At 44.9% G+C, this 19,198-nt stretch overlaps 1 pseudogene; it reads left to right on the top strand.

The window, feature by feature from the left end:
* Nucleotides 1-19,198, top strand: part of LOC132867666 (zinc finger protein 585A-like) — a 418,000-nt pseudogene that overhangs the window by 37,341 nt on the left and 361,461 nt on the right.

The following is a 19,198-nucleotide window of genomic DNA, read 5'->3' as shown; positions in this document are numbered from 1 at the left end:
ATCTTGCTATTGCAAAACTGACTACAGTGGTGCTTGAAAGTTTGTGAACCCTTTAGAATTTTCTATATTTCTGCATAAATATGACCTAAAACATTATCAGATTTTCACCCAAGTCCTAAAAGTAGATAAAGAGAACCCAGTTAAACAAATGAGACAAAAATATTATACTTGGTCATTTATTTATTGAGGAAAATGATCCAATATTACATATCTGTGAGTGGCAAAAATATGTGAACCTTTGCTTTCAGTATTTGGTGTGACCCCCTTGTGCAGCAATAACTGCAACTAAACATTTCCGGTAACTGTTGATCAGTCCTGCACACTGGCTTGGAGGAATTTTAGCCCATTCGTCCATACAGAACAGCTTCAACTCTGGGATGTTGGTGGGTTTCCTCACATGAACTGCTCGCTTCAGGTCCTTCCACAACATTTTGATTGGATTAAGGTCAGGACTTTGACTTGGCCATTCCAAAACATGAACTTTATTCTTCTTTAACCATTCTTTGGTAAAACAACTTGTGTGCTTAGGGTCGTTGTCTTGCTGCATGACCCACCTTCTCTTGAGATTCAGTTCATGGACAGATGTCCTGACATTTTCCTTTAGAATTCACTGGTATAATTCAGAATTCATTGTTCCATCAATGATGGCAAGCTGTCCTGGCCCAGATGCATCAAAACAGGCCCAAACCATGATAGTACCACCACCATGTTTCACAGATGGGATAAGGTTCTTATGCTGGAATGCAGTGTTTTCCTTTCTCCAAACATAACACTTCTCATTTAAACCAAAAAGTTCTATTTTGGTCTCATCCATCCACAAAACATTTTTCCAATAGCTTTCTGGCTTGTCCACATGATCTTTAGCAAACTGCAGACGTGCAGCAATGTTCTTTTTGGAGGGAAGTGGCTTTCTCCTTGCAACCCTGCTTTGCACACCATTGTTGTTCAGTGTTCTCCTGATGGTGGACTCATGAACAGTAACATTAGCCGATGTGAGAGAGGCCTTCAGTTGCTTAGAAGTTCCTCTGGGGTCCTTTGTGACTTCGCTGACTATTACACGCCTTGCTCTTGGAGTGATATCTGTTGGTTGACCACTCCTGGGGAGGGTAACAATGGTCTTGAATTTCCTCTGCTTGTACACAATCTGTCTGTCTGTGGATTGCTGGAGTCCAAACTCTTTAGAGACGGTTTTGTAACCTTTTCCAGCCTGATGAGCATCAACAAGGCTTTTTCTGAGGTCCTCAGAAATCTCCTTTGTTCATGCCATGATACACTTCCACAAACATGTTGTGAAGGTCAGACTTTAATATATCCCTGTTTTTTAAATAAAACAGGGTGCCCACTCACACCTGATTGTCATCCCATTGATTGAAAACACCTGACTAATTTCACCTTCAAATTAACTGCTAATCCTAGAGGTTCACATACTTTTGCCACTCACAGATATGTAATATTGGATCACTTTCCTCAATAAATAAATGACCAAATATAATATTGTTGTCTCATTTGTTTAACTGAGTTCTCTTTATCTACTTTTAGGACTTGTGTGAAAATCTGACGATGTTTTAGGTCATATTTATGCAGAAATATAGAAAATTCTAAAAGGTTCACAAACTTTCAAGCACCACTGTATATACAACCCCGATTCCAAAAAAGTTGGGACAAAGTACAAATTGTAAATAAAAACGGAATGCAATAATTTACAAATCTCAAAAACTGACTGTGGCAGTGGGGGCGTGGTCAAGTGTCGGTCTGTGACCGGAGGGCGGAGTCAGGGAAGGTAAGTGGCAGAATCACTACACCTGATGTGAATTAACCTGTTTGTGTGTCTTCCCAGGAGCCGCGCCCTATTTAAGGAAGAGAGCGAGAGCAGAGCAGGCTCTCTCCCGACCGGAACACGTGTGTGTGTGTGTGTGTGTGTGTGTGTGTGTGGCGTGTGTACATGTATAAGTAAACGTATAGAAGCTGAAAAGCTGACAAAGAGTTATTGAGAACTCAGTACTGGCCTGCCGTGCTTCTGTGCTCCACCCACCTAGAACACTTGTTACAGTGGTGCCGAAACCTGGGTCGAGCGCAGGAGAGAACAGCCCCATGGAGTCCTCCCCCTTCAAGGACCTGGTCCATGCCCTCGCCACGGCCCAACAGAGCCAGCATCAGGCGCTGGTCGCCCTCCGGGAAGAACAGGAGCGAAGGTTCGAGGCCCTGGTGCTGGCGCAGCAGGAAGATCGCCGGGCGTTCCGGCACCTACTCGCGTCGGCGGGGTCCACCACCGCGGGCCCTTCCCACCTCACCCCGACGAAGATGGGCCCGCATGACGACCCCAAGGCCTTCCTCGTTCTCTTTGAGCAGGCAGCAGAGGTGTGGGGTTGGCCGGTGGAACAGCGCACGGCGCGCCTCCTCCCCCTCCTCACGGGCGAGGCGCAGCTGGCTGCGCTACAGCTCCCCGCCGACAGCCGGGTGGTCTACGCGGACCTCCGCAGGGCCGTCCTCCAGCGCGTGGGTCACACTCCGGAGCAGCAGCGGCAGCGCTTCCGCACGCTGCACCTGGAGGAGGTCGGCCGGCCATTCGTGTTTGGCCAGCAACTCCGGGACGCCTGCCGCCGGTGGCTGAGGGCTGACAACCGCGACGCTGAGGAGATCATCAATCTGGTGGCGCTGGAGCAGTTCGTCGCTCGACTCCCAGAGGGAACCACGGAGTGGGTCCAGTGCCATCGCCCGGCATCGCTGGATCAGACCATTGAGCTGGCGGAGGACCATATGGCGGCCGTTCCAACGGCAGGACAGCGTTTCTCCCTTCCCCTCTCTCTCTCTCCCCTTCTGTTCCTCTCCCTCGCCCCATTCCCCCACCGCGGAGGCAGGGGCCGGCTTCACCCCAGCCGGCTCCCCGCACCCACGGTGTCCTATCTTCTCCTACTTCCGTGTCTGTGTTTTCCCCCCCTCAGGTGAGTGATATCCGGAACACTGGTGCAGAGAGAGAGCCCGGGCCGGTGTCCTGGCGCTGAGGGCAGCTGGGGCACCTCCAGCATCAGTGCTCGGCGATGGAGGTGGGTGTGGTGGTTCGGCTCCCCGACGCGCCAGGAGCCGCCCTCGATCGGGCCGGAGCGTATCGCATACCGGTGAGTATCCAAGGGGATACGTATCAGGCTTTGGTGGATTCCGGCTGTAATCAGACCTCAATCCACCAAAGACTGGTGCAAGACAAGGCATTGGGGGGAGCACAATTGGTGAAGGTGTTGTGTGTGCACGGGGATGTTCACAACTACCCTTTAGTGTCAGTTCACATTCTGTTTCGAGGGGAGAAATTTATAGTAAAGGTGGCGGTTAATCCTCGCCTCACCCACTCTATAATTTTGGGGACGGATTGGCCGGATTTCAAGATTTAATGAGTCATCTAGTGAAGAGTGGGTCCTGTTTAATAAGGGGAGGTCCCGGTGTCGCGTTGGCGGGAGCAGCTGTCACAGAGCTGTCTACGTCAGCTCCGCGTCAGAATGAGGAGCCGCCGGCTCCTCCTCTCTCTCTCGGGGAATCCCTCGCGGATTTTCCATTAGAGCAGTCGCGAGACGAGACTTTGCGGCATGCGTTTGACCAAGTGAGAGTAATCGATGGTCAAACGCTCCCGCCGAACGCCACCCCGTCCTTCCCTTACTTCGCGATTATGAAGGATAGATTATACCGAGTGATGCAGGACACTCAGACTAAAGAGCGAGTCACGCAGCTTTTGATTCCGAAGAGCCGCCGGGAATTGGTATTCCAGGCGGCTCACTTTAATCCCATGGCTGGACACTTGGGGCAGGATAGGACACTAGCCCGAATAATGGCCCGATTCTATTGGCCGGGGATTCGCGGCGATGTCCGTAGGTGGTGTACGGCATGCCGCGAATGCCAGTTAGTAAATCCAGTGGCCGTTCCAAAAGCGCCTTTGCGCCCTCTACCATTAATCGAGACCCCGTTCGAAAGAATTGGGATGGATCTCGTCAGGCCATTAGATCGGTCAACACGAGGGTACCGCTTTATATTAATTCTGGTGGACTATGCAACGCGATACCTGGAAGCAGTGCCTCTTCGCCATATCTCAGCACGCAGTATTGCGGAGGCGCTGTTCCGCGTTATCTCCCGAGTTGGAATCCCGAAAGAGATTCTGACGGACCAAGGCACAGCGTTTATGTCACGTACACTAAAGGAACTGTATAAGTTGTTGGGTATTAAGCCGATCCGCACCAGCGTGTATCACCCACAAACGGACAGTTTAGTTGAACGGTTCAATCGCACCCTCAAAAATATAATTAAATAATTCGTAAGTTAGGACGCACGTAACTGGGATAAGTGGCTCGAACCCTTGTTGTTTTCAGTGCGAGAAGTCCCACAAGCCTCCACGGGGTTCTCCCCATTTGAATTGTTATACGGGCGTAAGCCGCGCGGCATTCTAGATGTGCTGCGGGAAAATTGGGAGGAGGGACCTTCACAAAGTAAAAATGAAATCCAATACGTTATTGACCTGCGCGCAAAACTCCACACGCTCACCCACCTAACCAAGGAGAATTTGCGGCAGGCCCAAGAACGACAAACCCGCCTGTACAACAAGGGTCTGCGCCTCAGGGAGTTCGCACCAGGAGATAAAGTACTCGTACTGTTGCCCACGTCAAGCTCTAAATTACTCGCCAGGTGGCAAGGACCCTTTGAGGTCACACGGCGAGTCGGGGGCGTCGACTATTAGGTGAGGTGAACAGACAGGGGTGGGGCATTCCAGGTATACCACCTCAATTTGTTAAAACGTTGGAGCGAGGAGGTCCCCGTGGCGCTGGTGTCGGTGGTTCCTGAGAAGGCGGAGCTGGGGCCGGAGGTTCAAAAGGGAAAATTGGCATCACCCACCACTCCGGTCCCCTGTGGGGCCCACCTTTCACCGACCCAGCTCGCGGAGGTCGCCCGGTTGCAAACAGAATTTTCTGACGTGTTCTCACCCCTGCCCGGCCGCACCCACCTCATAGAACACCACATTGAGACGCCCCTGGGGGTGGTAGTGCGCAGCCGCCCTTACAGACTGCCCGAACACAAGAAAAAGGTGGTTCGCGAAGAATTCGAGACCATGCTCAAAATGGGCATTGTCGAGGAGTCCCACAGTGACTGGAGCAGCCCGGTGGTCTTGGTTCCCAAGGCCGACGGGTCGGTCTGGTTCTGTGTCGACTACAGGAAGGTCAATGCGGTGTCTAAATTCGACGCGTACCCAATGCCTTGTATTGATGAGTTGCTCGATTGACTAGGCATGGCTCGCTTTTACTCGACATTGGATTTAACAAAGGGTTATTGGCAGATCCCCTTGACTCCATTATCCCAAGAAAAAAACGGCCTTTTCCACACCGTTCGGCTTACACCAGTTTGTCACACTTCCTTTTGGGCTGTTTGGAGCGCCCGCTACGTTTCAGCGGCTGATGGATAGGGTCCTTCGCCCCCACGCCGCCTATGCGGCCACCTATCTCGACAATATAATTATCTATAGTAATGACTGGCCGAGGCACCTCCAACATCTGAGGGCCGTCCTTAGATCGCTGAGGCAGGCGGGCCTCACAGCCAACCCGAAGAAGTGTGCGATTGGGCGGGTGGAAGTACAGTATCTGGGCTTCCACTTGGGCAACGGGCAGGTGCGTCCCCAAATTAACAAGACCGCGGCAATTGCGGCCTGCCCAAGACCAAAAAGGGGGTGAGACAGTTCTTGGGGCTGGCTGGCTATTATCGTAGGTTTATACCTAATTATTCGGACGTCACCAGCCCGCTGACTGATCTCACTAAAAAGGGGGTACCAGATCCGGTCCAGAGGACGGAGCAGTGCCAGCGGGCTTTTTCTGAGGTAAAGGCTGCACTGTGTGGGGGGCCACTGTTACACTCCCCTGACTTTTCTCTCCCTTTTATATTGCAGACAGACGTGTTGGACAGAGGGCTGGGGGCTGTTTTGTCCCAGGAGGTGGAGGGAGAGGATCGCCCAGTGCTGTATATAAGTCGGAAGCTGTCGGTGCGTGAGGGGTACTACAGCACCGTAGAGAAGGAGTGCCTGGCCATCAAGTGGGCGGTCCTCGCCCTCCGTTACTACTTGCTGGGACGCCCTTTCACCCTCTGTTCGGACCATGCGCCCCTCCAGTGGCTCCACCGCATGAAGGATGCCAACACGCAGATCACCCGTTGGTATCTGGCGCTCCAACCCTTTAACTTCAAGGTGGTCCACAGGCCGGGGGTGCAGATGGTCGTGGCGGACTTCCTCTCCCATCGGGGGGGGGAGTCGGCTGCGGGCCGGACGGCTGCCCGGCCTGAGTTGGGCGGTGGGGGTATGTGGCAGCGGGGGCGTGGTCAAGCGTCGGTCTGTGACCGGAGGGCGGAGTCAGGGAAGGTAAGTGGCAGAATCACTACACCTGATGTGAATTAACCTGTTTGTGTCTCTTCCCAGGAGCCGCGCCCTATTTAAGGAAGAGAGCGAGAGCAGAGCGGGCTCTCTCCCGACTGGAACACGTGTGTATGGCGTGTGTATATGTATAAGTAAACGTATAGAAGCTGAAAAGCTGACAATAAAGAGTGATTGAGAACTCAGTACTGGCCTGCCGTGCTTCTGTGCTCCACCCACCAAGAACACTTGTTACACTGACATTGTATTCACAATAGAACATAGACAACATATCAAATGTTGAAAGTGAGACATTTTGAAATTTCATGCCAAATGTTGATTCATTTGAAATTTCATGACAGCAACACATCTCAAAAAAGTTGGGACGGGGCAATAAGAGGCTGGAAAAGTTAAAGGTACAAAAAAGGAACAGCTGGAGGACCAAATTGCAACTCATTAGGTCAATTGGCAATAGGTCATTAACATGATTGTGTATAAAAAGAGTATCTTGGAGTGGCAGCTGCTCTCAGAAGTAAAGATGGGAAGAGGATCACCAATCCCCCTAATTCTGTTCCCACAAATAGTGGAGCAATATCAGAAAGGAGTTCGACTGTAAAATTTCAGAGTTTGAACATATCATCTACAGTGCATAATATCATCAAAAGATTCAGAGAATCTGGAAGAATCTCTGTGCGTAAGGGTCAAGGCCGGAAAACCATACTGGGTGCCCGTGATCTTTGGGCCCTTAGATGGCACTGCATCACATACAGGCATGCTTCTGTATTGGAAATCACAAAATGGGCTCAGGAATATTTCCAGAGAACATTATCTTTGAACACAATTCACCGTGCCATCCGCCATTGCCAGCTAAAACTCTATAGTTCAAAGAAGAAGCTGTATCTAAACATGATTGTTAGGTTTTTTTCAAAATAAATTACTGCCTTCTTGGTCAAGAATAAATACTTACAATTATTTATCCTTACAAAGGAATAAAACCTTACAATGATCCAGAAGCACAGACGTCTTCTCTGGGCCAAGGCTCATTTAAAATGGACTGTGGCAAAGTGGAAAACTGTTCTGTGCTCAGATGAATCAAAATTTGAAGTTCTTTATGGAAATCAGGGACGCCGTGTCATTCGGACTAAAGAGGAGAAGGATGGCCCAAGTTGTCATCAGCGCTCAGTTCAGAAGCTCTGATGGTATGGGGTTGCATTAGTGTATGTGGCATGGGCAGCTTACACATCTGGAAAGACACCATCAATGCTGAAAGGTATGTCCAGGTTCTAGAGCAACATATGCTCCCATCCAGACGACATCTCTTTCAGGGAAGACCTTGCATTTTCCAACATGACAATGCCAAACCACATACTGCATCAATTACAGCATCATGGCTGCGTAGAAGAAGGGTCTAGGTACTGAACTGGCCAGCCTGCAGTCCAGATCTTTCACCCATAGATAACGTTTGGCGCATCATAAAACGGAAGATGCGACAAAAAAGACCTAAGACATGTAGTGAAAATTCATTATGTCTACCTATTGAAACTATTCTTTAAATTCGTTTCTTAAGACAAGGATTTTTTACCTTGTTACCTTGACAGTTTCGGCGATAAACTTCCGCCTTCTTCAAAACAGTTGCCAGATGTCGAGTGGTGACGTGCCTTATCAGCTGATGTTACTCTAAGGAGGCGTGAACGTCCCGCCCAATTTGACAGGTAGTTCACGCCTCCTGCTGTCAGGTCGCTCCTCCAGGACGGCGCTCCAGGTGTGCGACAGCGCATACGCTCCCTCATCCCGGTTCATCGTTCTCTGCGCACGCTTGCGTATCTCCACTGCCTCTAAAATCCAACGCTGGAATCTATTTTCTTCAGCGCGAATGACTCTGGCCTCTTCCCAATTCATTATATGATTTTGCCGTTTACAGTGGTCTGAAATGGCTGATTTTAAGTTTTCTTGATGTGCTTTTTCTTTTTCGGACCTTGTGAGTCTTTTTGTTGTTTCTTTTTCACATTCTATTTGGTGTTCTTTTTTTCGAGTATGGAAGCATCTGCCCGTTTCGCCAATATAAACTTTATTACATGAACGGCAAGGGATTTCATATATGACGTCGCATTTATTGTCCAGTTGTATTTTATCTTTGGGGTGAACTAGCAGCTGTCGGAGGTTTTTGTATGGTTTGACCGGGGTGTTGATGTGGTATTTCTTCATGGATCGTTGGATGCGTTCTGTAACTCCTTTTATGTATGGTAGTGTGACAAAGCCTCGGTTTGTTTTTTCAGTGTTTTTCCTTGTTTATTTGTTTTTTTTCTTTGTTTGTGTCTGTAGTTTCCCTTTTCGGATTGCCCACAGTGGATATTGGCAGTTTTTTAATGCCTGTTGGATGTGTTGTTCCTCCTCCTGTCTGTCTTTCTCCTCCGTGATGCTCTGTGCTCGGTCGTATAGTGTTCTGATTACTGACATTTTATGTGCGATGGGATGTTCAGATGTCCAGAGTAGATATTGGTCGGTGTGTGTAGGTTTTCTGTATGTTGTGATTTTAATGTTCCCTTCTTCTGTGTGGTGTATTTTTAGGTCCAGAAAAGCTATTGTCTTGTCCGTTTCCTCTTCGTGTGTGAATTTGATGTTGCCTGTCTTGTCTATGGAGTTTAGATGATCCGTGAATTGTTGTGTGTGACCTGTTTTGGTTATTTCAAGAATGTCATCAACGTATCTTTTCCAGAAGATAGGTTTGCAGTCATCCGGTGCTGTTTCTATGGCTTGGGTTTCCAGATCCTCCATAAAAAAGTTGCATAGAGTGGCAGATAGCGGGTCCCCCATTGCAAATCCCTCTTTTTGTCTGTAAATTGTGCCTCTGAATTGAAAATATGTGGAAGTGGAAATTAAATTTAATAGTTTTGTTTATTTGTAATAGTTTAGTTTTGTTTATTAAAAATAGTTTTAAAAATACACCATACAGAAGAAGGGAACATTAAAATCACAACATACAGAAAACCTACACACACCGACCAATATCTACTCTGGACATCTGAACATCCCATCGCACATAAAATGTCAGTAATCAGAACACTATACGACAGAGCATCACGGAGGAGAAAGACAGACAGGAGGAGGAACAACACATCCAACAGGCATTAAAAAACTGCCAATATCCACTGTGGGCAATCCGAAAAGGGAAACTACAGACACAAACAAAGAAAAAAAACAAACAAGGAAAAACACTGAAAAAACAAACCGAGGCTTTGTCACACTACCATACATAAAAGGAGTTACAGAACGCATCCAACGATCCATGAAGAAATACCACATCAACACCCCGGTCAAACCATACAAAAACCTCCGACAGCTGCTAGTTCACCCCAAAGATAAAATACAACTGGACAATAAATGCAACGTCATATATGAAATCCCTTGCCGTTCATGTAATAAAGTTTATATTGGCGAAACGGGCAGATGCTTCCATACTCGAAAAAAAGAACACCAAATAGAATGTGAAAAAGAAACAACAAAAAGACTCACAAGATCCGAAAAAGAAAAAGCACATCAAGAAAACTTAAAATCAGTCATTTCAGACCACTGTAAACGGCAAAATCATATAATGAATTGGGAAGAGGCCAGAGTCATTCGCACTGAAGAAAATAGATTCCAGCGTTGGATTTTAGAGGCAGTGGAGATACGCAAGCGTGCGCAGAGAACGATGAACCGGGATGAGGGAGCGTATGCGCTGTCGCACACCTGGAGCGCCGTCCTGGAGGAGCGACCTGACAGCAGGAGGCGTGAACTACCTGTCAAATTGGGCGGGACGTTCACGCCTCCTTAGAGTAACATCAGCTGATAAGGCACGTCACCACTCGACATCTGGCAACTGTTTTGAAGAAGGCGGAAGTTTATCGCCAAAACTGTCAAGGTAACATCTTAAAAAATCCTTGTCTTAAGAAACGAATTTAAAGAAAAGACCTAAGACAGTTGAGCAACTAGAATCCTACATTAGACAAGAATGGGTTAACATTCCTATCCCTAAACTTGAGCAACTTGTCTCCTCAGTCCCCAGACGTGTACAGACTGTTGTAAAGAGAAAAGGGGATGTCTCACAGTGGTAAACATGGTCTTGTCCCAACTTTGAGATGTTGTTGTCATGAAATTTCAAATCACCTAATTTTTCTCTTTAAATTATACATTTTCTCAGTTTAAACATTTGGTATGTCATCTATGTTCTATTCTGAATAAAATATTGAATTTTGAAACTTCCACATCATTGCATTCCATTTTTATTTACAATTTGTACTTTGTCCCAACTTTTTTGGAATCGGGGTTGTAGTAAACCACAATATATTGTTGTAGTTTTATTCATCATGCCCAGTTTAACCAGAAGTAGCGTAAAATGCCTGCCCTGTGGATCCTGAGTGGCACAGCAGAAAAGTGTTGTCCCCGTCATCCTCCCCATCATCCAGATATTGCCACTTTCAAATCCTGATGACGCCACAATCATCTGTGGTTGGGAGCTCAAGCGAGCAAAATTGTCTGGGCTCTCTGGGCGGGAGAGATGGCATGCTCTCTCTTCTCTGCCCTGTCAGTTACACTGGCCAGTCATGGGTGTGTGAGAGCACATTTAATAGGAAGTAAGTGGATTGGGCTTTCGTCCGAGTGTGCTTTGCAGCCCCCTGACATTGTATGAGTAAAATGTGGTCAACTGGTGTTTCTTGTCTTGGAGGAAGCACATGATAGCCCTCCCTGGTTGGTAGCTGTTATGTGATACTGGAGAGGAGTCTGATGGGTGGGAATTGGCCATGGCTAAATTAGGGAGAAAATTGGGGAGAAATCGGGGGGGAATGCCCTGTCACAGCAAACACATAATATAGGATAATGTCAGACCTCCCCATATTACAGAAACACTGGGGGGGCGTCATTATAATACCTTCAGTGCAATATAACCAGCTGGCTGGAAAGAAGTTAGTTGAAAACACACATGCAATGTGTCTGAACCAAGTGAAGTTGTTAATTGGATAATGCAGATGTCAGTCAAACCCATCAACCATTATAAAAATCAATTGCAACACATTTGCTTTATTTCAGGAGCATATGTGATGGTTATATTGTCAAGCAATTTAACAAGCAATAACAAATTTAGTATTTTTATGGAATTCAATAATTCCACAAGAGTCATACCATGGAGAACTTATCTTTTTAATTATGTTAAATTTTAGCTCCTTAAAGTGCATATTACGGGTAAATTCAGGAGCAAGATTAATGTAATTCTCCTATTTTATATTAAACTTTGGTCAAATATCTATAACATTCTGCATTCTCTGAAATTTTTTTAGCTTGCGCAATACCAGAAAAATTCAGTTGAAATCAAGCCATTTGAGGCGAATCGGTCCACCTCTGGAAAAACTTGGCATTTGAATTTCCCGGCAAACACTGATTTTTGTGATGTCGCGTGCGGAAAGCCTCCCTCTGAATCCTACGTCAGCTCTGGTTTGTTTATGAGAAAACGACCTGGTGGTTTTCTGCAAATTTCTTCAACGTTATCACGTAATTATTAAAATGGTTAACAGATGTATCGTAGGAGGGTGTAGCAACACTAATCATGATGGGATTAGTACTCATCATTTCCCAAAAGACTGGACAAAGAGAGAAATGAGAGCGTTTGGTCTACACAGGCTGTGCACTGAAACCATGCAAGCTCTCGCAGCCTGCTGACGCTTCTGCAGGTGACGTCACGAATCTGGCTCCAGACTCCCTTGGGATTTTTCCAGACGCATTTTGTTATTAGGATGCAGTGCTGCAGCACAGCAACCTATGGGCTCCCCTAGGGGAGCCCATAGGTTGCAGTGCAAAGCACTGCAACTATTGTTGTTCTACGTATTTCTTCTTCTTCCTCCTACGCAAATTTTGATTTCGAATAACTCAATAACCGTACGTCGCACACAGACAAACAATATATCAAAACGTGCGGCTCGATCGGACTCGCTATGCTATTACTTTTCTCTACAGAATACGATTTTTTCGCGATGTAGTCGTGAAAAAATCGTCGAAAAAAACCCCATTCATTTCTATGGAATTAATTGAAAAAAAAAGCACTTTTTCAACGTTTTTCAAACGTCCGCTGCTCTGGCATGCTTTAACCTAGAGACGTGATTCAAACTCTAAAACGTAGGAAAACTTCTCCTCTGTGGATCTGGCATTCAACTTTTCTGCTAGGTTCTACACTTTCGGATCAGTCCCGGCTCAACCGCCATGTGGGTTCCGGGAGAAAATCCGGCTTTTGAATGGGTGTCTATTGCGTTACACACCAGTGAAGCTCGTTAACTTAGAGTGGAGAGAGGTTGAAAATAAAGCTCAAACTTTCTCGCTTAAACTGTGTTTTCAGCCACAAATTTCACTCTACAGACATGATTTTCTCAAAAGTAGTAGGAAAACTTGTCCTGATTCACACAATGTGTCTACCTAAACGATAGGATTTACAGTTTTTGAATGACAAGCGTCAAACTGAGGACAGGGCAGCTGACAGGCTTCATTGACACCCATTATAAACGTGAGAGAAAAGTCACTCGTTTTTAAATCGCTCTAGTGTCGTTATTTTTAAGACTACTGACAAAAAAATACATCATTTTATTCAGGAGACCCTTCTAGCGCTCACTGTGAAAGAATTTTGTGAATAGCTGCTTCCGTTGTCGAGTTATTAGTCATTGTTCGAGGCCTTGTCCTTCATAAAAAACAGTAGAAAACTCCAGCCCTTGTGTGTCTTAGCTCATTGACACCCATTATAAACGTGAGAGAAAAGTCACTCGTTTTTAAATCGCTCTAGTGTTGTTATTTTTAAGACTACAGACAAAAAAATACATTTTATTCAGGAGACCCTTCTAGTGCTCACTGTGAAAGAATTTTGTGAATAGCTGCTTCCGTTGTCGAGTTATTTGTCATTGTTCGAGGCCTGCTCCTTCATAAAAAACAGTAGAAAACTCCAGCCCTTGTGTGTCTTAGCTCATTGACACCCATTATAAACGTGAGAGAAAAGTCACTCGTTTTTAAATCGCTCTAGTGTCGTTATTTTTAACACTACAGACAAAAAAATACATCATTTTATTCAGGAGACCCTTCTAGCGCTCACTGTGAAAGAATTTTGTGAATAGCTGCTTCCGTAGTCGAGTTATTTGTCATTGTTCGAGGCCTGTTCCGTAGTAAAACACAGCACAAAATTCAAGACCTTGCGTGTCTTAGCTCATTGACACCCATTATAAAAGTGACAGAAAAGTCTCTAATTTTTAACACTACAGACAAAAAATTACATCAGTCTATTCAGGAGACCCTTCTAGCGCTCACTGTGAAAGAATTTTGTGAATTTCTTTTTATTGTGAAAAAAAAAAACAGCCTCGGTCGGCATGACACTTCACCTTAGCCGTCCACTTTATTAGGAACACTTCTGTTCGTACATACAAACACTCTTCTTAGAGTTTAGTGTTTATTTTATTTTTAAAAGGGACAGTACACAAATTAAACATTATCCTTGTGGTAAGGACAGATGTCTGTCCCAGGTTATAGCAGTACATGCTAATTTCCGCCTGTAGTCACTTTGGTTATACTCTTGAATAGCTCTTCTTCATGACGGCTGCTGTCTCAAGCACACACACAATCATTGCATTGAAACATCATTGCAGGTCACACATTCACGGCCAGCAAACATGCGTGACCGAATTGCTTCGCGCACTGCATCCTCTCACAATTTCCCCCGGGGAATTGTCCGGTCTAGTTTTATTTTTTTCTGCTGTCGACAGATGGTCTTGTGCAAAATTACCCTTCTGGATGAGTGTGTAAAGGGACATACTTTTCATATATAAAAAAATAAATAAATAAATTGGTCCAGGATATGCGCTTTAAACTCTTGCAGCTGAAGAACTTCAACATGTTAAGGAACAAATAGTGTCTGATGAATTAACGAACAATTAAACACATGGAGGTTTGGTTGCTTTATTACTACAAATCACACCGTGGCATTCTTCAAATACTGCAGTAAGGAAATTCCTACTGCTGCAGACCTACTTGAATGCCATCTGAACCGATGCAGTGTGTCCCTTTTTTTTTTTTATACGCCTACATTTAAATTAAATGACTATTGTTATGTGTCTTAATTTATGGATGTTGGCTTGCTTTCATCAGTTACATTAATATGAATCAACTGGGCTTCACAAAATCCCACAAAACTTAATTTCATGAAATTAGTGTGTAATTGAAATTAATAAGTGTTTTAAACTTGACAACCTAATCCATATAAAAAATCCAGATAGAAAATACATATTTGTTTATGTAAATGCTACTAGAAACTATTTGCAAATAAATCGATCCATATCTAGTTTGATAAATAAGGCCCATTTTTGGATCTTTTAGAACCTTGAATGTGAGGGCTAAGTTTCCTTCTCAATCCTGGATGAGATGTAAATAAGGCTAGGCTTGCCATTACCTAGACTTGACATGATGTCCAACAGGAACCAACAACTCCCCTTTGGTTGCTCAGACCCACGGGGCTATGGCCAATGCTGTGCATAGCTGCTGTTCCAGGACCTTATTGAATCTCCCAGTATTCCAAGCTAGAGGCTGCTATATCTTAGTCTGCAACCTTTTGTTTTTGTCTCAGTCTTAATTCATGTAGAATCTTAAGTTTCAGTAAAAGCACTCCTTACATTGGGTTAGTGTTGTTATATTTTATAATCTTGTTGCATTTCATGTTCAATTTGTTATTTTTGTCCTTTCATTTCTCCAGAAGTAAAGAATGCTCTGCTGCAAGTCTTTTCATGCTCCACATGCCCTCATTCCAATGCATCTCCAATTTACCTCGACAAGCATATCCAGAGATGCCACTATGAAGAGTACGTGAGACTGCGAGAATCAGGAGAGATTAAATATAAGCTTCAGATCCCCTCCAAATGCTCCAGTCGTCAATCAACATCAACTGATATTATCCATTCTGATATTTCCCGTAATGATATACAGAAGGAAATTCACCACTGCTCAGATTGTGGAAAGAGTTTTAGTTATCAGAATGCACTCAAGACACACCAGTGCAGTCACACAGGAGGAGATCCACATCACTGCTCACAGTGTGGTAGGAATTTTACTTACCAGAGTGCTCTCAAAACACAACAGCGTGTTCACACAGGAGAGAAGCCGTATCACTGCTCACAGTGTGGGAAGAGTTTTACTCATCAGAGTGCTCTCAAAACACAACAGCGCGTTCACACAGGAGAGAAGCCGTATCACTGCTCACAGTGTGGAAAGAGTTTTACTCAGCAGAGTAACCTCCGACGACACCAGCGCATTCACACAGGAGAGAAGCCGTATCACTGCTCACAGTGTGGGAAGAGTTTTACTAGTCAAAGTCATCTCCGACTACACCAGCGCATTCACACAGGAGAGAAGCCGTTTCACTGCTCACAGTGTGGGAAGAGTTTTACTCATCAGAGTGCTCTCCGACGACACCAGCGCATTCACACAGGAGAGAAGCCGTATCACTGCTCACAGTGTGGAAAGAGTTTTACTAGTCAGAGTTATCTCCGACTACACCAGCGCATTCACACAGGAGAGAAGCCGTATCACTGCTCACAGTGTGGGAAGAGTTTTACTCATCAGAGTGCTCTCCAACTACACCAGCGCATTCACACAGGAGAAAAGCCCTATCACTGCTCACAGTGTGGGAAGAGTTTTACTCATCAGAGTAATCTCCAAACACACCAGCGCATTCACACAGGAGAGAAGCCGTTTCACTGCTCACAGTGTGGGAAGAGTTTTACTAGTCAGAGTCATCTCCGACTACACCAGCGCATTCACACAGGAGAGAAGCCGTATCACTGCTCACAGTGTGGAAAGAGTTTTACTGAACGGAGTCATCTCCAAATACACCAGCGCATTCACACAGGAGAGAAGCTGTTTCACTGCTCACAGTGTGGGAAGAGTTTTACTCAGCAGAGTCATCTCCAACGACACCAGCGCATTCACACAGGAGAGAAGCCGTATCACTGCTCACAGTGTGGGAAGAGTTTTACTCGTCAGAGTCATCTTCAACTACACCAGCGCATTCACACAGGAGAGAAGCCGCATCACTGCTCACAATGTGGGAAGAGTTTTACTTGTCAGCGTGATCTGCAACAACACCAGCGCATTCACACAGGAGAGAAGCCGTATCACTGCTCACAGTGTGGGAAGAGTTTTACTCAGCAGAGTAATCTCCAAACACACCAGCGCATTCACACAGGAGAGAAGCCGTTTCACTGCTCACAGTGTGGAAAGAGTTTTACTGAACGGAGTCATCTCCAAATACACCAGCGCATTCACACAGGAGAGAAGCCGCATCACTGCTCACAGTGTGGGAAGAGTTTTACTCAGCAGAGTAATCTCCAAAAACACCAGCGCATTCACACAGGAGAGAAGCCGTTTCACTGCTCACAGTGTGGGAAGAGTTTTACTCATCAGAGTAATCTCCAACGACACCAGCGCATTCACACAGGAGAGAAGCCGTATCACTGCTCACAGTGTGGGAAGAGTTTTAATCAGCAGAGTGATCTCCAAAAACACCAGCGCGTTCACACAGGAGAGAAGCCGTATCACTGCTCACAGTGTGGGAAGAGTTTTAATCAGCAGAGTAATCTCCAAAAACACCAGCGCATTCACACAGGAGAGAAGCCGTTTCACTGCTCACAGTGTGGGAAGAGTTTTACTCATCAGAGTAATTTCCAACTACACCAGCACATTCACACAGGAGAGAAGCCGTATCACTGCTCACAGTGTGGGAAGAGTTTTAATCAGCAGAGTGATCTCCAAAAACACCAGCGCATTCACACAGGATAGAAGTCGTATCACTGCTCACAGTGTGGAAAGATGTTTGCTTGTTTCGTTACATGTAAGACCTTCAAGTGCACTAACACAGAGACATTGCATGATTTAAAGTTGTCAAATTAAATATGGTTGTTACAGTTTTGACTGAAAATGACCTGTACTTTGAACTTTATTGTTCATGTTACACTGGTCAACAATTTTTCAGAAGTTGTCTGCTTCAGACATGAAGTCGGCTATTATGAAATTTGGTGTGTTGAATTAGAAGTGACAGTTAATCAGCTGATTGGCTGTGGCTTCCAAGATATTTAAGATTTTAAATTTTATACTTATGTACATTGTATAGATCGTAATGTTTTAAATATAAATTGTAAAACTAGGTCTCATGTGTTTATGGTCGGTTTACATGATATTTTTCACCTGTTCTCTTTATGTAACACTAGAAAATCAGCAAAAAGTTTATATAAATACAATGTATTATGAACCAAATTGCAAAAACCAATTATGTATAAAGTACTGAATAGGTTTCGTCCTTATTCTGTGTGTATGCAGTGGGTTTCTATTTATTTATTTTTTGGCAGCTTGTCTCTTGTATTCATGAAACGGAGCATCTCTTGTCAAGCAAAGATGGACCAGAGTGCATAGCACTCTTGTGCATATGCACTCGGGTGCATAGCACTGTATGAATTTTTTTTTTTTTGAGCTGATATAAGACCAGATTGTTCAGCAGAGTGATGTCAGTTGACTTATGAATGCATCATCAGTGACTTCAAGGAGTAACCTAATGTCATGTATGATGCAATACCGGCTTCAGATTGCATCATTCATTGTTTTGCCAAAAAAGTAAGTACTATCCAAACCCACTCATAGATTTATTCATAGAGCCAATCTTGAAAACGAGCCAATGAACAATTTTAAGTTTCATTTTCGTTCTCAGCGATCCAGAATTAGTAAAGTTTGACTATATTTATTTCAGAAGCATTTTGGCTGTAGACCAGTGTTCTATGACTGTATTTTATGACTAAAATACAACCCTGATTCCAAAAAAGTTGGGACAAAGTACAAATTGTAAATAAAAACAGAATGCAATAATTTACAAATCTCAAAAACTGTTATTGTATTCACAATAGAACATAGACAACATATCAAATGTCGAAAGTGAGACATTTTGAAATTTCATGCCAAATATTGGCTCATTTGAAATTTCATGACAGCAACACATCTCAAAAAAGTTGGGACGGGGCAATAAGAGGCTGGAAAAGTTAAAGGTACAAAAAAGGAACAGCTGGAGGACCAAATTGCAACTCATTAGGTCAATTGGCAATAGGTCATTAACATGACTGGGTATTAAAAGAGCATCTTGGAGTGGCAGTGGCTCTCAGAAGTAAAGATGGGAAGAGGATCACCAATCCCCCTAATTCTGCGCTGACAAAGAGTGGAGCAATATCAGAAAGGAGTTCGACTGTAAAATTGCAAAGAGTTTGAACATATCATCTACAGTGCATAATATCATCAAAAGATTCAGAGAATCTGGAAGAATCTCTGTGCGTAAGGGTCAAGGCCGGAAAACCATACTGGGTGCCTGTGATCTTCGGGCCCTTAGACGGCACTGCGTCACATACAGGCATGCTTCTGTACTAGAAATCACAAAATGGGCTCAGGAATATTTCCAGAGAACATTATCTATGAACACAATTCACCGTGCCATCCGCCGTTGCCAGCTAAAACTCTATAGTTCAAAGAAGAAGCCGTATCTAAACATGATCCAGAAGCGCAGACGTCTTCTCTGGGCCAAGGCTCATTTAAAATGGACTGTGGCAAAGTGGAAAACTGGTCTGTGGTCAGACAAATCAAAATTTGAAGTTCTTTATGGAAATCAGGGATGCCGTGTCATTCGGACTAAAGAGGAGAAGGACATTATCAGCGCTCAGTTCAGAAGCCTGCATCTCTGATGGTATGGGGTTGCATTAGTGCATGTGGCATGGCTAGCTTACACATCTGGAAAGACACCAT

This window comes from Neoarius graeffei, chromosome 19, assembly GCF_027579695.1.
Source record: "Neoarius graeffei isolate fNeoGra1 chromosome 19, fNeoGra1.pri, whole genome shotgun sequence".
Taxonomy (NCBI): Eukaryota; Metazoa; Chordata; class Actinopteri; order Siluriformes; family Ariidae; genus Neoarius; species Neoarius graeffei.
This window is presented reverse-complemented; position numbering and strand designations above follow the sequence as displayed.